Source organism: Hylobates moloch, unplaced genomic scaffold (genome assembly GCF_009828535.3).
Source record: "Hylobates moloch isolate HMO894 unplaced genomic scaffold, HMol_V3 SCAFFOLD_13, whole genome shotgun sequence".
NCBI lineage: Eukaryota > Metazoa > Chordata > Mammalia > Primates > Hylobatidae > Hylobates > Hylobates moloch.
The window spans coordinates 41961503-41979661 of NW_026652288.1; the positions used below are offsets into that span (position 1 = coordinate 41961503).

An 18159-nucleotide genomic window follows, 5' to 3' on the forward strand; every position below is an offset into this window, starting at 1 on the left:
ACAGGTAACAAAACTAGTAAGAAATCAATTGTAAGTGAAATATGCCAGTCACAAAAACACAAATACCATATGAGGCCACTTATACAAAGTACCTAGAATCATCAAAATCACAGATACAGGAAGTAGAATGGTGATTGCCAGGGGCTGGAGGGACTGCGGAGTGGAGAGTTGTTGTTCAATGGTACAGAATTTCAATTTTGCAAGATGAAAAGAGTTTTTAGAGATTGTGTGCAGAACAATACAAATGTACTTAACGCTGCTAAACTGCACCCTTAAAATGGTTAAGGTGGTAAATTTTATGTTATGTATGTTTTGCCACAATTAAAAATTTAAAATTTTAGTAACAATTGTATCTTGAAGATGACATTTTGAGTAGTTTTAATTTTCTTCATTTAATTTGTCTAAGTTTTCTAAATATTTTCTGGAAACCATGTATTTTGTTTGTAATAAGTGGGGGATCTAGTTATATGAAAAAAAAAACTCATTCTTTAGTTGATATTTTTAGTAGCTGATAGCTTTGTGTGATAAAAGAAAGATATTTGGTTATTGTCCTTGTGGAACATATTTTTTTTACCCAGAATGCTGTCACTGCAATATACCCCCATACTTACCTACAGAAGATGTACATACGCTTCAAGACCCAATTTGAGTCCACCCTCCCTAAGAAATATTCCCTTATGACATTAGTGAGAATTCATTCTCATTTTCAATAAGAAAATGAGTGATAGCAATAATAATAATACCTAATGTTATTTAGGTGTAACAAGCACTGAGATTAGCACATCATTTTGTCTCCTAAAAAGTCACACATGTCCCACCTCTCAAGCTTGGTGTTTGGTCAGTGGGGATCCATGCAGGTTCAACATGTGTATGGAGAAGTGTTATTTCTATTTGGGGCCCATTCACCCTGGCCACGGCATGATGTTCGTCCACAACGATTGCAAGGTGTTCAGATTTTGTAAATCTAAATGTCATTAAAACTTTAAAAAGAAGTGCAATTCTCGCAAGGTCATGTGGACTAAAGCATTCCAGAAAGCAGCTGGTGAAAAGCTTACTGTGAATAATTCATTTAAATATGAAAAATGTAGAAATGAACCTATCAAATACCAGTGAGAGCTATGGAATAAAACTATTGATGCAATGAAGAGAGTTGAAGAGATCAAACAAACGCCAAGCTAACTTTACAATGAACAGATTGAAGAAAAACAGAGCGACAGAAAGTTCAGGATATATCAAAGAAGTAAAGCAAAACATCCATCTTATTGAAGCCCCTCTGGCAGGCGAAGAAAGCAGCTGGAAGAGAAGATGGTACAGCAATGATAACAGGATGCGGACATGAAAGATGCTTCTTAAAAACCTCACTGTAACTATTTCTACATGTACACTTGAAAATGTCCTTTGGAGATTTGGAACTGCTAAATTATTATTATTATTATTTTTTTTTTACATAAGGTCACTTAAATGAAAAGTAATTAAAATATATATTTCCTACATTACTGTCTACAAAACATCAGTTATTATAAATGTTAGATTGCATCTCCATGTTAAATCTTCACTGATAGATATAGTTATGTAAATCATGAAAATTCTGTTTATAACTATAAAAGTGAATTGTGGGCGTAAAATGGTCAGCCATTTGGATAATGTCACAAGGCAGCATTTATATGGTAACTAATGACAAAAATTCATGGCTAGCGAGATATAAAATAAAATATTCTTTGCAGTAAAATATTTCATTTATTGTTATGGAATCGGGATACAACAAGGAACCAACGATTTGTATGACAGAGTTGAATATCTTTTATTTTGACTTCAATATTTCCTGTTTTGGTTTATTAGCATCTTAGAACAGCATAATGGCATCGTTTGATGGGGCCTAATTATACTGGACTGTTTTGACCTGGTTACCTGGTTTAGCCGTTCTGATAGGTAATGGTGGATATTGTAAATGAGAGCTGAATAGCCTCTGCCTGAAATGGCACTATACCCTATAATTTCCACTTCGGAGAATACTCAGTTCTAACTTGTGATTCCTGGTAAAACAGACTTCATTTTTCTAGCCTAGCAATGACCGAGAAGCAGAGGAATCCCAGTGCCTTTTAAAATGTATTGTGTGGTTTTCTTTTAAAAAGCTTCTAATTGTTTTTTGGGAAGTAGAATTTATGCGTAGAACATCTGTTCATTATTTGCAGGTAAAATAAAACCATTTTCAAAGTAAAAAAAAAAAATCACATATTTAAGTAGGTGTTAGCATCCCCATTATATAGATGAGAAAACTAAGGGAGTGACACAAAAATACCTTGAATTGTAAAAAAAGATTACAATCTAGGTCTATCTGCTTCAGACTACATGTCCCTGTATTACCACCTGTATCTTGCAGGGCTCTGAACATTGCTACGCTGGCTTTCTTTCTGTCACAGAATTTTAAACCCATCTTTGGCAGGACAACATTTTTGAAATATTCATTTTTTCCTTTCTCCTCATATTTCCCACTCCATTGGCAGAGATAATAGGTCCTGAACTCCTTGCCACTGGGGAAAGATATGATAGATCCAAAAGGAGAAAATAGCTGAGGAGATTCTCCTGATAGACTAGAAATTCTGTGAACTGCAGGATTGATAGGATATTTGGGACAGGCTTCATGAAATAGAGCAGGTCTTCCCTTCATTAACAACCCCTCTTTCCACTCATCCACTCTTTAAAAGGGAAAGGGGGAAGAAAGAAGGCCAGGAGAGAAGCAGGGAGAGCAGTGACCTAGACAGCTATCCAAGAGAGGAACCCTATATCCCAGTTCCCAGGTTTGAGTTGGAAAGAGTGAATGCTTTGGGTACATAAGGAAGTAGACATGGATCCTAGAGAGTTTCAGAAAAATTACTGTGCCTCAGAGTGTCATGAAAACCTCGATTACAGCACTGAAGGAGAGGTAGACTTTGGTTCTGAAGGGACCAGAGAAGAAGGAGCTTCTCAGAGGCGATCAACAATTTAACCATTACCATCCCTTGGGTTGTACAACTGGGGAAACTCCCTGGCCTGGTACCAGGAGGGAGGTATGGAATGCTGCACCTGAACCCTTGTGTTAGTCTATTCTCATGCTGCTAATAAAGACATACCCGAGACTGGGTAATTTATAAAGGAAAGAGGTTTAATTTACTCACAGTTCCACATGGCTAGGGAGGCCTCACAATCATGGTGCTGGAGGAGCAAAGTCACGTCTTACATGGTGGCAGTCAAGAAAGCTTGTACAGGGGAACTCCCATTTATAAAACCATCAGATCTCGTGAGACTTATTCACTACCACAAGAACAGTATGGGGGGAACCACCCCATGATTCAATTATCTTCCACCTGGCCCCATCCTTGACATGTGGGGATTATTACAATTCAAGGTGAGATTCGGGTGGAGACACAGCCAAACGATATCAACCCTGTTTTCTGAACACCACTAAAATTCAGTGTTATTATATATGATCTGGGATTTAATCTAGTATAGTGGGAGTACAGGTGAAACAAAAATTTATGATTGTTGTATCTGAATGATGAATTCAAGGCCCTCTATTTTGGCATATGTGTAAAGTTTTTCGTAATTAAAAAAAAACTTCAATTTTAAAATTTCTGTCTTTAATAATATCCCAAAGGTCTTAGAAGACACCAGCAATTTAGTTTCTTTCCAACTGCAATGACCTTGGGCATGACTGGCCACACTGGATGAGTTGAACCAGGCCATATGCATTATTTAGGAAGGCCCTGCCAGCATAGATCAATGCAAGATTAATGATGGAACAATGAATGTCTCATTGATACCTGTAAGATACTGATAATTTATTGCTTCCCCTTTCTCTTTCATCCTATGCTTTAGGCCTTACTACGTAAAGCCCCTCAATTTATTGTTAAATAGGTACATGAGATATACAGTAACATCATAAATTGATTTTGTCAAGGAAGAAGCTGAAACTACAAACAATCCAAATACCTGGCACAGATAAGATAGCGACAGGGAACAAGTCCAGAGTTTTAACCTAGTTTTTATCACAAAAGTCTGTACTCTTTCTTGTATACCATACTCATTCTCTAGCTCCTTAAGTTTAGGGACTTTGTTTTAACAAATCTTTGTATATCCCACAGTCTAGAAATGGAAACCCAGAGTCAAGGTCCTGAATATTAACCAGTTGCTTGGAAAAATCACATGACCTCTACAGGCTTCATATACTTCATTGATGGCTAGATAATAATAGTTAACATTTATGGACTACTTTATGGTAGACATTAAGCACATCATATACATTAGCTTAATTAACTCTCATGTCACCCTATACTTATGTAATACCTATAATTAAATCATTTATATAGAAAAAGAATAAAAGACTGAGGGAGATGAATTGTTTGGGCAGGTTCATAGAGCTAAAATTGTGGGATCACGAATCAAATGCAGGCTCTCTGACTCCATTCCAAAGCATGAACCCTTAACTACTTACTGTCTATACAGCCTTCTATAAGACAGTTCCATGGTCTCTTCCAGCTCTACAGTCTATGACCCTGTATAACTGCAGACTTTCTCATGTTGAAGAATCTTTTGGATTCCATAACTTCGCTTATAGAAGCGTTTCCCGGTAATTATTTTTAAAAATCAAGTTGAAGTTCAGAATCCCCTACAGTTAGGATTAACTCTCCACAAGTTCACCCTTAATGCTGCTCTTACATGTTTATCCTGTTATTCCATAGTTCCTTTTAGCACAGTTTACTGTCTTCAAATGATTTACACAAGCCAACCTCATGTGTACCATGAATTTACCTCCAACCTTTAAAAAAATATAATGCCTCTTCTTCTGAAATTCCTTTTTAACCCCAAACCTTCTTTTATCTGTGGCAGACACACCAGAAACACTTAATTCCAGGTACAGCTTGTACTAATCCACCCAGGGGCTGATCTACAGGGCACTTGTCAGTGCTATGTGTCCTACTCCCTGGAATGCCCAGAGATGCAAACAAGGGTGCTGCTGGTGGGTTGCTGTTCTTGTGCCATGATGATTCCCTTCACTCTTTCTGGAGAAGCATATGAGAGCATGACCTCCGCAGACTGACTGACTAAGCCCGGCCATGGTCACGCCATACAGTAGCTGAGAGACCCTTGGCAAGTTATAAAACCTCTCTGTGCCTCATATGTAAAGCAGGTATAATAATAGTTCCTTCGTAAGATTTGTGTGAAGATTCAATGAGTTAATACACACAGAGGTTTTTAAAGAATTCCAGGTACATTGTAAGTGCTTAGAAATTTTATCTATTATAAGGCCATTTAACTCCTTGGGTACCAGCCTTCTGTGAACACTTTACTAGGCTAAAAGCCTGTTTCCAAAACACATGGCAAGAGACAGTATATACCATGGTGGTTAGGAGTACAGTCTTTAGAGTCAAAAAGACCTAGATTCACATTCCAACTCTTTGCTTGCGGGTTGTGTGAATTTGGGCAAGCACACCTCTCTGAGGCTGTTTCCTCACTGTAGAATGAAGATAATAATACTATCTTTCCAGGGTGGACATGATGATGAGAAAGAATAATATATAGGCTACTTAGCCCAGATTCCCTATGAATTAGAGCCTGAGACAAGCTTGTATACTAACAATTTATTGGAGGATACAATCCCAGGACAGAGAAAGTAAAGAAAAAGGATAAATGGGGAAAAGAAGGAGGGAAAGAAAATATAGATGGTGTGTAATCAATGTGGCCATAGCTTGAGGAGAAAACAACTGGTTGTACAGGGCACCTGCACGTGGGCAGAATGGTCCATCAAGGGAAGGAAGGAAGAGGGATTTATCTACTGGCTCTCTGTGGTTTTCTGCCTCGTATTAGTAAATCTTCAATCCGCATTAACTCCTGTGCACTTTTAGTTGTGTCACCAGGTCCTTCTGGGCTGTTACTGGGGAAGGCAGATCCCATATCCTGTCATGAACCTTCTGAACCTGAAAGTGGTGTGAGAAACCAGCACCTCCATGGATCTGATGAGGTTGGGTCTTGCCACTGGGGCTGCCACAGCCATATCAGAACTCAGCCTTACCCCAGGGGAGATTGATACCTGGCTGTGTCAAGAGATGAGGCTGGATCCTCTTTTGAGTGAGCAACCAAATACCCAGGAAGAAAGCTGGGCAAAGACAATTTGGGGAAGTTCACAATTTGTTCCAGTATGGCAACCAATTCAGTGGGTGGTACTTAGTAAATAAATAAATGGTTGCTGACACTGTTAATGGTACCAACACATAATCAGAATGGTATAAATTCCAGAACTGTATGTGAAACCTGGGAATACCTTATTTCCCTGAAAACTAGTTTTGAATTCTCAAGATGATGGGGCACTGAGGGCTACCCTCACCAGATGCCAGGACTGGCCCAGTGGATAGAAAGTGAATACTGTATGTTATGGTTTTGTTTTGTTTTGTTTTGTTTTGTTTTGTTTTGTTTTGTTTTGTTTTGTTTGAGACAGTGCCTCGCTCTGTCACCCAGGCTGGAGTGCAGCAGCGTGATCTCAGCTCACTGCAAGCTCCGCTTCCCGGGTTCACGCCATTCTCCTGCCTCAGCCTCCCCAGGAGCTGGGACTACAGGTGCCCGCCGCCAAGCCTGGCTAATTTTTTGTATTTTTAGTACAGACAGGGTTTCACTGTGTTAGCCAGGATGGTCTCAATCTCCTGACCTTGTGACCCACCTGCCTCGGCCTCCCAAAGTGCTGGGAATACAGGCGTGAGCCACCATGCCCAGCCTACTGTAAATTATGTTTTAAGATTCTTTGACTCTCAAATCATTTTTTCTCCTTATCAGCCTCACTGTCTAAACTTAGGTGTGCAATGTGTTTCTTGGGCATACACATAAGGGCTTCCAGTGCTCTGAGGGATAGCAGATGGGAAGGTAGACAGTCTCACGGCTTTTGTGTGAGTAGGAATGAGAAAGGGGGCAGAATGTTATGCTTGGGAGAGTGTCTTGATTATGGAAGTGGAATTAGGGATTTCTTAGGAAAAGGACTTTAAAGACAAGGTGTGGGGAGGACTGAGACACCATATTGGGAAAAGAGGAATGAAGCTTGGGGGCTGAACACACACTTGACCTTACTTCATGGTTTTAGCTAGGTCTAAACCTTTGGCATTTGGCCCAAAGTTTTGTGAGTCTTAATAAGCCATGTAAATCAAATGTAATTTCTCTGCCCAAAGTTAGTGAGAAAAAATCAAGGTTTAGACCTGATTTAAAATATAAAACATTCTGTTATAATTCTCTATAAAAGGAACTAGTGCTCCCTTGGATAAATGGCTGATTCTAGGGCTGGGACAAGAAGTATAAAATATGAACCTGGAGCATCTTGTAGCACCAGAAATTAAGGAATTGCTCAAAAAACAAAACAAGGATTATATGTCAAAAGGACACAGGAGCCAACAGAAAGAGCTTCTAAAGGCCCAGCCTGGAATAATTTGACAACAAAATGGATATCATTGTATTAGATTATAACCCAAAGCATACTATAAATATCCATGAGTCGATAATCATATAAATAAATAATTGAATATAGAATAAATATGAGGAAAACAAATCTCTTGTGCAAAAGAATGCCAAATAACTTATTGATATCCCTTTCTCAAAGAGATAGAGCATAACTCCTCCCTCCTTAAATATGGCCTGCACATGGTAACTTCCTTCCAGAGCCAATTGTGTAAAGGAGGGAAAAAAGTAGTTTTACAGTAGAGAAATATGTAAAACACTACCTCAACCAGTGAATCAAGGTTAACATCCACAGTGACAAGTCATGACGACGGGATGATGTGATAAAAGTGGCACTGTAACTCTATGGCCTTTCTCCCCCCAAACCCATAAACCATGTTTAATCATGAGAAAAACTTAAGACAAAACCAAATGGAGGAACAGTCTCCAAAATACCTGACCAGTACTCCTCAAAACTGTCAAGGCCATCAAAAACAAGGAAAGTTCGAGAAAATGTCACAGTCAAGAGGAGTTTAACGGCCGAGCTCAGTGACTCATGCCTGTAATCCCAGCACTTTGAGGGGCCAAGATGGGCAGATCACCTGAGGTCAGGAGTTCGAGAACAGCCTGGCCAACATGCTGAAACCCTGTCTCTACTAAAAATACACACACACACACAAAAATAGCTGGGTGTGGTGGTGGATGCCTGTAATCCCAGCTACTTGGGAGGCTGAGGCAGGAGAAGAGCTTAAACCCAGGAGACGGAGGTTGCAGTGAGCCAATTTCATGCCATTGCACTCCAGCCTGGGCAATAAGAGTGAAATTCCATCTCAAAAAAAAAAAAAAAAAAAAGAGTTTAAGGAGACACAACAACTTAATGTCAGTGCGATATCCCAGATAGAATCTTAAAAAAGAAAAAGGGCATTAGGATAAAATAAAAGAAATCTGAATAAAATACAGACTTAATAGCAATGTAGTAATACTAGTTTATTAGTTGTGACAAATGTGCCATATTAATGAAAGATGTTAACAATAGGGGAAACTGGATACAGTTTACACAAAACTTCTCTGTGCTATCTTTGCAACTTTCCTGAAAATCTAAAACATTCCAAAATTAAAATTGTATTAAAAAACTACAAAAACCACTTATCTCACTCTATCACCCAGGCTGGAGTGCAGTGGCACAATCTCAGCTCACTGCAACCTCCGCCTCCCAGGTTCAAGCAATTCTCGTGCCTCAGCTTCCCGAGTAGTTGGGACTACAGGCACTCGCCACCACACCCGGCTAATTTTTGTATTTTTAGTAGAGACGGGGTTTCACCGTGTTGGCCAGACTGGTCTCAAACTTCTGACCTCACGTGACCCGCTCACCTCAGCCTCCCAAAGTGCTAGGATTACGGGTGTGAGCCACCATGCCCGGTCTTGATTTTCCTTTCTAACTTTGGGCTTGATCATTATGTTATCATTGCTCTTGTGGGGGAATCTTTGAATATGTTCCTTTGGCTTTGACTCAAACAGAGGTAAGGCAATTGACTGGTGTTGGCCAATGATAAACACATAAGCTAAATAATTTTGAAAAAATACTTGTCGGGTATTTTAGGAGTGAGCTTTGCTTTCTGGTATCTACCGTTAACACTGTTGGCTACCCACCTGGTGAGACAACTCAGTAGGGTGCACATGAGTGAGCCTTGACATAGTGACTAAAAATATGACCCAGTGCAGCAAAAAGTGTAGTTCTACATGGTGTCAGGAGACCATATCAGAACTCGTATTTTTACAATAACAAGCTGTGATGCTGCAACATTGGATTGTGCTTTACAGGTGAGGACTACACACCAGAAACAGATGATCCCTTGATGAGCAAGAATCCTGTTTTTATTCCCTCTGTGTTAAAACCATCTGTCATAAGAGAAAAAGCAAACAAGCGAAATAAATAAAAGACTATCCAAATCAAATATTCATTTTTCCCCTTGGTGAATGTAAATATGCTAAATAACATTTTGAATATTGAGGATTCTGAGCAAAATAATAACTTAATATTAATACTTAAATATTTGGTCTTATTTTTCAGAATATACACGATTTTCAATTAGAGGTGATAGAAATATAAGTAATATTACTTATAAAATATAATATATAAATATTATAAATATAAGTAAATAGTGGAAGAGGAATATCCATAAAACACAATGAACAGATACTGAAAAAATCTCATTGTTGTCAAACTAGCTGTTCGATACCATGTATTGAGACCCCTTTGTGTTTTTTATTAAACAATTGAATATCATTTCTTATATTTACGGTGCTTATTTTAATGACTCTTAAATTATAGAGGATGGAAATGTACAAGTATATTCATAAATATACTATGTTGTTTTATTCCTCATTTTGGTAAAATACTGCCTTTTTCTAGAAGCATATTTTAAGTAAATTAATTTGTGGGGAAACATACAGGTAAAATGTCAGAGCATTTGCATTTTGTAAAAAAGAAACTATAGCAAGTGATATTTTATGTATTTATCAGTTTCTCTCATTTACTATTTATCAACTTAAAAATATTGGAGTGAAACCCCGTCTCTACTAAAATACAAAAAAAATTAGCCGGGCGTGGCGGTGGGTGCCTGTAGTCCCAGCTACTCAGGAGGCTGAGGCAGGAGAATTGGTTGAACTCGGGAGGCGGAGGTTGCAGTGAGCCGAGATCGCGCCACTGCACTCCAGCCTGGGCGACAGAGCGAGACTCCATCTCTAAAAAAAAAGAAAAAGAAAAACAGAGGCTGGGCATAGTGTCTCACGCCTGCAATCCCAGCACTTTGGGAGGCCAAGACGGGTGGATCACTTGAGCGCAGGAGTTTGAGACCAGCCTGGGCAGCATGGCAAAATACAAAAATTACGCAGGCATGGTGGTGTGCCCTGTGGTCTTAGCTACTCGGAAGGCTGTGGTGGGAGGTCAAGGCTGCAGTGAGCTGTGATCACAGCACTGTACTCCAGCCGAGGCAACAGAGTGAGACTCTGCCTTAAAAAAAAAAAAAGATTGGGAAACTGGCAACCTTGCCTTAATTGGTATCCAAGTATTTAATATTTTTTAAAACTAGTCTCCCACCCCATGGGAGCATTTGGTAAATGCGCCCCGTATAAATAAAACATTTCAGAAAATTTCCCTTGAGTGAGTGAAAATCAAAAAGCAGATCTGAGCCTTACCCTTATATTTTCTGAAAGATACCAATCCATACCCAGAAAGCTTCTTTTAAGAGAAGTGATGTGTTTTTCTGCTTCAGGAGTTAAAGAGGAGATTTGATTGATGTCCTCAAATACTGGTCAAGTCTAAGGGAACATTTTTAAAGATCGAAGGTTTTAATGGGGTTTGAAGGGTTCTTTTTTTTTAATCTACATTCAAGTGGATATATTTTTCTTCATCATTTTTCCTGGTTTTGTGTTTTCTGAAATTGCCTGCCTGCTTGTCTCTTGGTATTTCTGAATTCTTTCCAGTCATTGCTTGACTGGGAATACATTCCTTTTCTTTTATACTACTTTATTGAAGCTTTGTTGAAAAAACGATCATGAGGAGAATGAAGAATGCAAAGCAGGTTGGTAATGGTCAGAGCTGCTGACTTTAATATAGAAATAACCTAGGCCTCAGGTGGGGGTGAGTGGGTGAAAGAGAGATTCAGACACTCGCCTCACCACCCAGAGAGTGGAATGTCCCTAGTATCATGATTTCCTGCTTTCTTTGGAGGGCAGCCCCTATGGCTGTTTGGGGAAAAGAAAAAAATCATTCCATTACATTCCTGAAGACTGTGATCATGTATTCCTTTCCCTTGCTGGATTCTTCATAAACTTAACATGACTCAGAGCCACTGCCCATCAGGCTGGTAACTGCAGGCCTGAGTTCTGAATTCTTATCTTCACTTGTCTGTTCCTGCACCGTAATAGCAGAATCACAAGTCTTGGATACCCTGATAGTCCAGTAAGGGGTGTGTGTGTGTGTGTGTGTGTGTGTGTGATCATAAACATAGTAATACTGACCCTCTATGTGTCAGGGACAGTTTATGGGCCATATATGTAGCAGTGATCAAGACATACGAGGACCCTTGCTCACACGAAACTTTCTGTCTTAGTCTATTTTGTGCTGCTATTGACCTGAGACTGAGTAATTCATCATGAACAGAGATTTATTTCTTAAGTCTAGATCCAAGGTTGAGGAGCCCACATGTGATGAGGGCCTTCTTGCTGCATCGTGCCATAGCAGGAGGCAGAAAAGCAAGCGAGCACATGCATGTGAGAGAAATGGGGTCAAACTCACCCTTTTATCAGAAGCCCATCAGCCTTAATCCATTCATGAGGGCAGAGCCCTCATGACCTAATCACCTCTTGAAGGACCCACCTCTCAACACTGCGTTGAGGATTAAGTTTCTAACACATGAACTTTGAGGGACGTATTCAAACCATAGCACATTCTGAGACAGGATTTGAGCAAGAGTATAAAAATTGGATAGAGAAAGAGAAAGGAAAGAATGTAGGAAGGAAAAGAAAGAAGTGTTGGATATGATAACTATTGGGTGATGGGACGGAAAGATATTAGTGAGCAGGAGCTCATGTAGATTGAGTGGTCACCAAGGGTCTCTAGGAGGAGATGAAACTCGAAGAGTTAAATGAGAAGCAGTATACCATTATACGAAGAACAATTGGAAGAATATTTCAGCAGAGGAAAATGCTAGTGCAAAGGCCTTTGAGTTGGAATAATGTCAGTGTGTTTGAAAACTAATTCTATGGCTGGAGAGGAGTGGGCAAGGGAGGAGTGGTAAGAGATAAGATCAGAGACATAAGCAGGGCTGAATTGTGGAGGGCTTTGCCAACTATTTTAAGAGTTCAGGTCTTATTTTAAATGTGATTAAAAGCCACCCAGAGGTTTTCAGGTAGGATAAGAATTGGGGGTGATTCAATCTTAGATACATTTTTATAAGATCATGCACTGATGTACATTTTAAAAGATCACATATTTTTAAAAGAAAATATTGTGAAGAATATTCTGTAGGAGAGCAAGGTACAAGAAAGGCAGAAGGAATCCCCGTGGGGGAGATGTGGCTGTAAGAACAGGTGTGAAGGGATGGTGGCTTATACGAGGGATGTGGTGAAATGGATGAGTGGAGAAACGAACAATTATAGGTGATAGAGATGACAGGACCAATAGATGGAGTGGAGATGGGGAGTAAAGTAGATAAAGGTTTAAGTTACGTTATACATTTTTGGTTTGAGGAATTAGGTGGATGGTGGTACCTCTTGCTGGGATGGGTAAGGCTGGTGGAAAATAAGACCAGGGAGAGCTGTGAGTCAGGAGTTGTTTAGACCATGTTATTTCTGCAGCATCTAATTGAAGATGTCAAGTTGGCCATGGATGTACAGGTTCAAGGACTTAAATTTCACAACCAAGATTTGATTTGCCTCTTATATAGATGAGATCTGAGTGGGTTTTGGACATAGCCCTAGTTCACTCCAACATTTGGAGTTCAGGAGAAGAGGAATTATCAGCTCAGTGAGGTAAAAAGAGAACCAAAAAAGTCTGATGTTATGAAAACAAAAAAAGGGAGACATTTCAAGAAGGATGGAGCAGGCAATTGTGTTGATTCTTGCTGAAAGAGGAGAAAGAAGTGACCTATAGAGTTAGCAACATGGAGATCATAGCAGAACAATCTTTGAGATATGGTGTGGATTGAAGCGTATTTGGAGTGGGTTAGGTATATGGAGGTAGAGATCTTAACTAGAAATAACTCTTCCAATAAGTTTACAGTCAAGGTAGTTTGTTTTTTAAAAAAAAAAAAAATTAAGAGATTAGGAGTATGTTTGTACACTGATGACTGTGTGAAATACAATTCAGTATTTGGAAAACATAGTGAAATATAAGTTTTGTAGAAATACTTAGAAATTTAAAACACCACTTGATCCCTCTTAGTGGATTAATATTTTTGTGGAAAGAAATTCCTCCTTTTCAAATGTGGAAAGTTTGTTAATTCTCAAACATGTTGAAGCCTAAGAATACCTTGTGAGCATTGTACTTCAGGGGCGATGTAGACGTCCACAGTCTGAAGTAGTTTTTTACACAAAGCAGAAAGAATAAAAGGTTCTAGTACTTCTGAAAGTAATGAATGCAGAATTGTAGACAGTTTGAAACGAAAGAATATTTTCATAAGCAGAGAGTTGGGGAAGTATCTAATTCAAACTTTAGGAAAAGACACAAATCCAATTTATTTATTTTGAAAAATGAACATGTATGTTAGTCATCTGGATCAAATAGGAAAAGCAAAAGTGAGTCACTACAGAAGTAGAGATTATAGGCAGGTCTAGAGGATGAAGACCAATTTCATGAAGCACTTGGGGAGTGGTGAATAGGGTAAGTTCAAACATCTTGGTGGCATGAACAAAGGCAGGAAGACATGAGTAATACATAGGAGAGCAGAAGATAGTCAAGACTGACTGGGACAGGGACTATGAGGAGGTAAGAATATGAGGATAAATTAGGGCAATATTCTATATGGTTTGAATGTTGAGGCAAGGAATTAATTTTGCAAAAATGTGGTACGGTTGGAAGTTTTTGAACAGAATAATGGTCTTTAGTGTTTCCTTTTGATATTAAAATAAATATTCTGGCCTAGACTTTCTCTAAGGATTTCATAATATGAGGCTTTGAAGTGGTCAAGCCAACAAGTGTCTTGGAGAATATGAAAACTAAAACAATAATAATGACCATGTCTTTTCTTTTTGAGAATTATCATATGGCAGACACTGTGCTAGGTGGTTTACAGTTAGCAATCACATTCATCCTGTGAGGTAGGTGTTATTGTTCTCATTTTATAGATAAGAAGAAAGCCTCAGTGAGGCTTAATAGCTTGCTTAAAGCTGCATAAATAAGCCAGTATGAAAATTTAGCTGACTCTAAGAAGCCAGAACCAAATATTTCTTGCTCTTGAGAATTTTATACTCTTGTTGGGGAGATAAAACCTCTCTGTATGAAATGTTTATAACTCCCACACTTACTATTTTTTTATTTGTATGTAACTTTGTATGGATTACTTGTGTTCTTACTAAATTATCACTATGCAATGAATCCAAGCTCTTATACTCAGATTTTGGTATCAATCTGAAGTTTAAGATGGCAGTTCCTCTATGGATTGGAGTTCTACTTAAAACACTAGTCCACTTGTCTGGAGTCCAGTCTTGTATAGATCTTTTCTTGTTCTCTGTTAATTTTGTGGTTCTGATAACAGAGAACCACAATGCCCAGCCCAGTCCACTGCTTCGCAGCACCAGGAGCATCATTCACACTATGGTTGACACAGTTGGCACTAGTTGCGCAGTTGGTTGGCCCTGCTTCAGGTCTCCTATTGTGCTGAAATTAAACCCCTACAGACATTGAGGACCAGATGCCCCAACCCATGTGTGATGGTTAATTTATGTGTCAACTTTACTGGGCTAAGGGATGTCCAGATAGCTGGTAAAACATTATTGCTGGGTGTGTCTGTGAGTATGTTTCCAGAAGACATTAGCATTTGAACAAGTGGACTGAGTAAAGATCACCTTCACCAATGTGAGTATCATGCCATTCATTGAAGGCCCGAGATAGAACAAAAAGACAGGGGTTGGATGAATTTATTGTCTTTTCTTGAGCTGAAATATCTATCTTCTCCTGCCCTTGGACGTCGGAGCTCCTGGTTCAGGGGTGTTCAGGCTCTGGGAGTTACACCAATGGTCTCCCCAGCTCCTCTCTGTTTCCCCAGTTCTCAGGCCTTCTCAACTTAGAGTTATACCATTGGCTCCCCTAGTTTCCAGGACTTCAGACTCAGACTGAATTACAGCTCTGGTTTTCCTGGTTCTCTAGCTTCCAGATGGCAGATTGTAGGACTTTCCAACTTCCAAAGTTGCATGAGTTAACGCCCATAATAAATATATTATTAATATATTTATAATCTATAACTAATAATATATAATAAATATATTATTATGGGCATTAACTATTATAAATATACCTATTGGTATTACAAATATACCTATTATAAATATACCTATTGCTTCTGTTTTTCTGGGGAACCCTATCTAATACTTCAAGTTTCCCATCGTCCTGTGGGCCCTATATCATGGACTGTTGACTCCATCTTTAAGGACCAGAGGACTCCTCTCTGGCCCATTCTTTGAGCATTTCACCCTTCCTTCATTCCTGAACTACCAAGAGCCTCGTGTGCCTTCTACCTGAACTTCATGCAATGATTAGGAAAAGGATTTAAGAACCTGAGCAGTGAATTCAGAGGACATGTCAGAAACATATGAAATTCATTAGAAAACAGAGCAAAGAGATGTATTCCTTCATTCACTTATTCACCCATCAAATACTATTGAGTATGTAGGGATAGGTCAGACAAGTCCAGCTTCATGGACGTAGAATGCGTGTAGTCATAGAGGGTCCCATGCTCAGAAGGGCCCTGTGGTTGGTTGAACACGGTGTTGTCACCATCTTGAATTTCTTTATAATTTTATGGTTGAACATATGTTGTATAAGTGAAGTCTAATGGGACAACGGAGCATATGACTGAGCAGAGGGGACATACACAACATGTGTGTCTACCTCATTTCTTGCTTCTCCATTTTCCTATAGCATTTGTGATGCCCATGAGTATTCAAATTCCAGTACACCCATGATATGTAGGAGTTTATTGAGACTCAAAATAAGTACAAGGTAAGTGTGTTATGTCTAGGACTGAGTATGTGGTGGTGCTGATGACCCCAAGGGACAGAACTTTCCATTCAATCCAGAATTTGCTTCAAACACAAAAAGGAAGCATTGATATTCTAAGAAGTAGACAATCAAGGAACCCTATCAATATTCTCTCTTAGTTTTGTTGCACCACAAATGATGATATAGGAAGGGAGAGTTTCTTTTCCTTTCAATCATTCCATACTCATTAGATAGCATTGATAGACTGAATATATATATATATATATATATATAGAAATGAACTAAAACAGTTGAGTTAGTTTTGTGCAGCATTTGTACTATTCTGTTAAGAATATACACACGTAAGTGTGAGCTACAAAATCCAAACCATAATTTTGATGATTCCACACAAGTTAAATGCACGTATATTTACATTTAGATCTGGCAATATACAACATAGAGATAAATGACAAAAACTTATGCTAAAAGTTTACAATTTAAACTTTTCTTAGGACAATATTAAGTAGCAAATGCACCATAGTAAGTCAAGAGAGCAAATGTGGAAAGGAATCACTTTATATTGTAATACACTTTCCTGCTTTTTGAAGCAAGGAGCTCTTCATTGTTATTTTGTGTGGGTCCCACAAATTATGTAGTTGGTCATGGGGCCAGGCATTGTGTTGAGAAATGAGGACAATGATGAACAAGTAGGCCACAGACTCTGTCCTCATGGAGTTTACAATTGAGCACAGATAATTACATAAGAACAATTGTTATAAGAGGTACAAAAGAAAGGTACAGGATGCTATGAGAACATATAAATGAAAGAACCTATTTTGCTCGGTGTTGCTGATTGCCTACTCAACAGCTCTTCTCCCTTGTCCACAAAATTTACCTTCTTTAGAAACTAAAACTGCCAGATCCTGACTTTCCCCAGCAGGTATGGGGTATGGATATGTGACTAAATCCTATTCGGTGTTATTTGAGTATAAGTCTGCTAGATACAGGGACACTTTTGGAAAAGATTTTCCTCCCTGATAAAGAGAGAAACATGAAGAGAAAATCCTTCCCTTCTTTTCTACTTTAGCTATTGTTACATGAGGACCTAATTCCTGGAGCAGTTGTAGCCTTCTTGTGATTATGAAGGAAAGCCATGAAAATGGCAAAAAGCAGACCCAGGGCTCTAACATAACTTTGAACCTCTGAGTCAACCCAGAGCTGTCTGCATATGGACTTCTTGTTAGGTGAGGAAACGTAAGTTAAAGACAACTTTAGTTGAGGATTCTGTTGTTTGCAGTCAAGACTTACTAATACATTGATCTAGTTTGAGTGATCAGAGAGGCTTCCCCTGAGGAAGTTGTATATACACCAGAACAATGAGCAGAAATTACATTTTCAAAAACTTGGGAGAACAGAGTTCTAGGCAGACAGAATAAACATATTTGAAGCCCCTGAATCAGGAAGATACTTGATGTGTTCAAGAAGCTAAGATTCAGAGGTGTACAAGCTGGAGAACTAGAGTGGATGTTCAGCATTCTGCAAGTCAGGTTCTAGGATACACCAGCAGACAGACAACCCAACCTTGTCCTACTGGAGGTTGGTGATAAGCTTACTGCTTTTCTATAATGTGTCTGAGAAAGTTCAGGCTCCAGCACTCAGGGTGCCTATCAGCTTTCCCACAGCTCACTGGCAGCAAATGTTATCTTCGCATCTTTGTTGACAATCCCACTTGTAGAAAGTGGATGCCTTGCCTGCATGTGCTACTCTGAGTGGTAACACAAAGATTATCAGAATTTTTAGCAAACGGTAAACTCTTTGGCACATAACCTTCCTTGTCCTGATAAGTAAGCAACATGATGTGAAGGCAGCAGAGATTAAGTGTAAGATCCACAGAGGCGTGCTTCAGCAGACAGAGTTAAAAATATTTTTATGTAAGACTTGGATGATTCCCCAAATGATAAAAATAATGAGAAGGGCAAAGTCATCAGGAGTGTTTGTATAATTGC

The 18159-nt window shown here is 39.0% G+C and overlaps 1 pseudogene; it reads left to right on the forward strand.

Annotated features, from left to right (window-relative positions):
- Positions 1 to 864: 864 nt before the first annotated feature.
- LOC116480829 (probable ribosome biogenesis protein RLP24) lies at positions 865 to 1353 on the forward strand (annotated as a pseudogene).
- The last annotated feature ends 16806 nt before the right edge of the window (positions 1354 to 18159 follow it).